This window comes from Electrophorus electricus, chromosome 4, assembly GCF_013358815.1.
Source record: "Electrophorus electricus isolate fEleEle1 chromosome 4, fEleEle1.pri, whole genome shotgun sequence".
Taxonomy (NCBI): domain Eukaryota; kingdom Metazoa; phylum Chordata; class Actinopteri; order Gymnotiformes; family Gymnotidae; genus Electrophorus; species Electrophorus electricus.
The window spans coordinates 929,090-935,360 of NC_049538.1; positions in this window are offsets into that span (position 1 = coordinate 929,090).

Sequence of the window (6,271 nt, forward strand, 5' to 3'; positions counted from 1 at the left end):
CACAACAAACAAAAATTTACTAAAGTAAATTCAACCATTAACTTCCCTAAATCAAGAGAAAACAAAATACAATCACCCTTACTCAACTCCTTATCACAAAAACAGAAATACAACAAGGCAAAAAGAACATGGCACCCTGCAATACAACTCCAAACAATAAGTAAAGAACAATACTCAATATTTCTGGCAATCAAATATCTATATATGACCTTCAGTAGTCCTTTTGAAACTAGATGTAACAACGCAACACTCCTAATGGAGAATCATTATATTGAACCATTCAAAGCCCTGTACATAAAGCCTCTAAAGATCAAGTACACTCATAAGGCTCTATCCAAGAACCTAGCTAGACAGAAAAGTACTAACTCCTAAGGCCCTATTCAAAGAACCTGGTACAAAAAAGGTGACAGTCAACTTCAACACCCCAATCTCAAAGAGAGTCCAACTGACAGTGAAACATCCATCTCTTCAGGCCTCACACTGATTGACAAGTGACAGGATCATACCACACAAGGAAGTCACAGGACACATAATTACAGTAAACATGGGTGGGTTTCTCAAAGTCTTTGTAGTTCTAAATGTCACGATATGGCCCCTCCCCCTCAAAGTCTTCGTGTGTGTGGGTGGGTTTGCATGGCCACGCCCTCTCGTGTATCTCACCTGATCCTTGTTCTGTGTCATTATCGTGTGCATATATAAGTCTCTTGTCTAGTCATGGATGTGGTCGATGTTTAAGGCTACACTAGCCTACAAGCTACGCCATCTTTGTTGTGTGGTCTAATAAACCTACAACTAATAAATGGTCTAATGAGCCAACAATTGGGGGACAGGCTGGGGTTCTTGCTGGCTTCCCCAGACTTATTCAATTTCTGTCATGTAAATTTGTGCATTTACCTGTCCCTGTCACCCTCAGTGTACCGATCACTTTGTTCTCCTTTGTGTCTGTGCCTGTTCTAACTAGTGTGTCCGTCCCTGTGTCTGTTGTAGTCCTTGTCCTGGTCTTCCTTCCCTCTGTCCTGCTCGTGCTGGCCCGTATCGGGTCACTCGGTCCTCACCGTTTGGTGTCGGTTTCGGGGCTGTAGCCCGATCGGCTGGCATGCAGGGAGTCGCACCATTGGGGAGGGGCTCTGTCACCATATGGCCCCTCCCCCTTGAAATCTTCGTGTGTGTGTGTGTTTGCATGGCCACGCCCTCTCGTGTATCTCACCTGATCCTTGTTCTGTGTCTAGGCGTGGATATGGTCGATGTTTAACCCTACAAGCTACGTCGTCTTTGTTGTGTGGTCTAATAAATGCATGTCTCTATTTTACACAACTTGTCCCTGCATCCTGCTCTGCCTCCTTAACGTTACACTAAAAACTTTATCTTGAGTTTAAGAATGTTTGATAAATATCCCAAAAGCCTTCTTAACTGAAGTTCTACATAAACTTGCTCATAAAATAAAGACTAACAGTACCATTTCATTATTATATATATAAAAAGCTTGTTAAAGGATGAAACTTCACCTGTACAGCTCCAAGACGATGCTTGTCTTCCAGGCCTTTTAAAGGATAGTGGTTGAGCCAGACTGCACCTGAAGCTCAGTGGGTTCTAGGTACAGATTGGGTTTTCACAATTTTAAGGCTTGTGACATAACAACAACTGGTTATCAGTTTTTCACTTGCGCAGACAGTTTTAGACTCGTGCAGAGTTACCATATCTTATAAAGTATAGGCAAGAAAACATGAAAAATGTAAATATTACTGCAGGGCATGCACAGTTCCAGGCACCTCAAAGAGTGCCCACAAAGAGTCTTTTATTGTAAAACATGGTAAAAGAAGTCAAGAGGTAAGGAAACATCTATTGTTAGCATAGGAAATATGGCTTGCCACCTAAAGCCCCTGGAGCCTTGACTCCAAACCCTACACACAGTAACCTAACAAAATTCAGAACATTTACTTTAACTAAATGCAGTTCCCCTTTTCCTGCACATGTGCAATGGCACAGTTCATTATCTAATAAATAGCAATTAAAGAAATAGTAAATAAATAAGCTAAAGAAATAGACTTCTTAAGTGGTATATTCACAACTAAAGCATAACATCTGACTTCCTGGTCTGTTCATGATCAGTTATTTATTGAGAAGCTAGATCTGTCTTATAATGATTGCTAATATGTTAATTCATGATGAATATCTTTTGATAACACATTACTTCATGATAACATGATAACTGTAATGAATGTTCTATTTATGTATGAAGTGAGATCTTAGATGTATCTTATAAATGATTACTAATATATTAATTCATGATGAATAATACTAACTCATTAGCTCATAAGTTCATTATGAACTAAAAGCTAATAAATGTTCTATAAACTTTCATTATATAGTGTTACCAAGATGGAGAGAATACAAGAGATTGCATACAATGAGACTTTGTGTTCAGCATCATTACCTATTACATTTCCATCTATCCTTCAAGCTCCATGGATTATGCTTAATCAAGAGATCTTAGTTTGAAGTAGCATGGAGTGTAATGAGGTACTGAACAACCAAGAAAAAAATTAGTGCAATTCTATAAATGATGTACTGGAGAATAAAAGGAAAAGGCTCTGGAAACAGGGTCTAAAAGTCCACACTGCTTAAGCTGATTATAAAAACTGGATATTTTTTCTATATGGCTGGTTTAACATTGGATGCAGTTTGCAGTTAAAATCACCAGCTATAATCACTGAGTGTTTGTTTATTAACAGATTTTTTTGAAAATCATTATTTTAAAAAAAGTAAATGATCTAAATTTGGGGCATATACTTACAAGGACTGACTTACCAAATCTTTGACCCAATATCGTCATATAATGGCCACTAGGATCAGCTGTCAATTTGTCACTAGTAATGGACACATTTCTGCCTATCAAAATGGCAGTGTCTCTGGCCGTGACTTGAATGGAATAATTAAAATAAGCACAAATAATAGCAAAAAAAAATAAAAAAAATAGCAAAATACTTGTGATGTGGGCAAACAACAGGAAAAAGGGGGCAGATTGATGCAGACATGAATCCCTATGCATATCTATTACATAAATAAAATGAAACAGAACAAAACACAATGACAAACAGTATGCAAACACTCAGAATGCACAGCAGACAATGCAGGCAAACACTATCAACTAACTGGTTACATACAAGGGTTAAAAGTGCATACACTGATTGGGCATGGAACAGGCTAACAATGGGGACATGCAAAAGGTGACCTATCAAACAAAGAAATGAAACAAAACCACAAACTTCACCATGCACACAAGAAAGGGGAGGAGGAGGCTGTTATAATATTAAGTCTAAAATACTAAGGAGATGCATAACATTGATTCAAAAGTATCCCATACTGAAATCTTGGAGGTCTACTAAGGCTTTGCATTTATTGGGCTTTTTCATGGTCAGGAATATTTTTGAATCCAGGCACCGGAGAGAAAGTCCTTACTGTATCTCAAAAGAGATGGGAATGGTGTTAATGGGAAAGGTGTTATCCTTTTAGTGTTTTCATTTTGTTACATTAGTTACATTAAATGACATACAGGCAATCTTTTTTCATGATCGTACCATAAAGCCATATATGGGCAATAATTGCTGCGCTGATGTCATGTACAATTTGGTGTCATCCTCCTCTTCCTTAATTTCTTGGCATTTTACCAAACACAGAGATTACCCGAGGCCTCTTCTTACACTTACATTAACTTTGGATAACAGGCCCCTCACTGGATGATTTGACAGTTAGAAAATGTTGAGAATTCAGCTCATTTGTGTTTATTCAGTCTGTTACAACCCCAGTCTAGGCACTCTGGCCATAACAGCAACACTGAGTAGTTTGAATAACTGAGCCAGGTGGAGTATAGAATAAATGAACCCAAAGCAAAAGGTATATGGCAAAAAGTGATGTATTGTACTTCAGAAGAACATACACTGGTGAATCATCAGGAGTGATTACAATGCCAAAAACAACAAACAAAACCCACACTACAGCATAAATCCCAGACCTATCTACCCTACTATCTACAAACCTACCCTAACTTCCTAACCAGAAAATCAGACACAAACCCCAATCCCAAACAAACAGGCACCACTCCCTACAACCAGTACTATTTACAAGTATTTACAGGTCTTCACACAAACAATCAAAAAGGTGGGATACAGAGGGAAACTGGGTGGACACAAACACAAGGTTATCAAACTTTCTCTAAAAACAGGGATGACAAACACAACAATCTAAGGGCTACTAAGCTAACAGGAGGTTACAGGGTAACAGAGACAAGTCCAAAAAAGCTAAACAAGAAATACAAAGCAGAGAAAGAGCTAACAACACTGAGCCATACGAAGCCGACTTCAGTCTTCCAACTTGGTCCATATACTGTATAGGCTATCTTGATTGGTAGGGTGGAGCCAGTAATGAGACAGCAGTTGTATCCAAGAACTGAACTGGAACACATGAGGACTGGAGTCATCAAGAAGGGAGTGCAGCATTCTTAGCAGCCAGGGGTGTAACCAGTGACAGCTGTGTACTGCATGACTGACACTGAAGGTACAGAGGTTCAGTGTTTGTGCATTATGTAAGAGCATGAGGTTAGGTGTACTCTGCAGTAAATGAAACAGAGAAATGAAAAAAAAAGTTTAGAAAATCTGCAAATATTTGTGTTACAGAACAGTGTGCCTAAAGTTCTGCAAAAAGAGTTATCAATATGGTAACTGAAGTAAAGCTTTGAAGAACTGTTTGGAGTATAGCGAATGAAAAAAAAGGAAAGTGAGTTATAGAAGGCCATGTGGTTCAGGTCCTACAGGTGATAAACATGTGCCCTGGCATAGCAGCCAGACCACCAATTTAACCTTCCTGAAGTGATGAGCCACCCACATCACCCTCTCTCCTTCAGGGGCTGACAGTGTCTATCACCACATCAATAAATGTATTAAACAGCTTGGAGGAACACCTCAGCTATTTCTAAAATGATTTCCCGATGATCCTTTTTTATTTTAGTTTAGTATTGACAGTTCTGGTAGAAATGCTGTAAATTTTAATATTATTAAAATAAATTAAAATGTCTATAAACAATTTGTCATTTACATTGACATTTTATTAGGCATTAGAAAATAATTACACACAAATTATTTGAATAATAAATAAATTCATCTCATAATCTGTACCTTGGAAGGTGATACTAATATAATAATAATAAACCAATAATAGAGAATCAAAACCATTGAAAATCTAATGTGTCAGTAACATAATATACAATAACATACAATAATATAGTATATATCTTTTAAAATGTAAAATACAAATGCAGTCTTTTTGTACTCCAGATTGTATACTTGCAACATGCATGCTAGTTTTTGACACATATATTAGCTTTGTTTAAATTAACATTATAAAGAGCTATTATACACTAAATTATTCAAGATGTTGTGTCACTGGGAACTGGTTTAAAATTTATATTCAGTTTAAATTCAAAACACAGGTGTAATGTGTGTCGGCCCAAGTGCCGCAGGGCGTGGAGCAGGACACGTGGAGCAGGACTTCCTCGACAGGGACGAACATTTATTACATAAATGACAGCGGCACTCACACGTATTACAAATGGTAAACATGAACATGAAATCATTTGACATTTAAACAAACACGATGCACACGCATACGCTTTCACAAGGACGAAGGAACATTAACACATTACATCAACAAGTTACATCGACACGTTACATCGACAAGTTACATCGACTATGACCAACCACGTCGCACACCCTGACGTGAGTTTAAATACACACAGACAAAACGAAGTACATGTGTGTGCAGGCATGGTCACAAATGAAAGTCCTCCAACTGCACATTGCTGGCCAAACCACGTGCCTCAAGGGAGGTGAGCATTCCCTGACAAAAGGAAATGGCAGATACACATTATGTCTTGCAGATATCTTTTCAATCTAGGGTATAAGGGTAGAAAGTTGTTTTTACAGTATCTCAAAATAGTTCTCTTTTGATGAGTTTTATCTTGTAATCCTGTTTATTTTGAAGTTATATTGATCACATTATGTACAACATTAAGATTTTGTTTTAGATATAGTTATCCAAATTCTCAATGGCTTCCTCTTTACTGTAGTTTCTCCAACATCAGCAATTTGACCATCTCTTTGGAATGTTTTCTTATAATATTTCTACAGGTCTTTCTGGAATCTGCATTTACATTTACATTTACAGCATTTATCAGACACTCTTATGTTATCTGCACACAAGCCACTTCCAGTAGAGC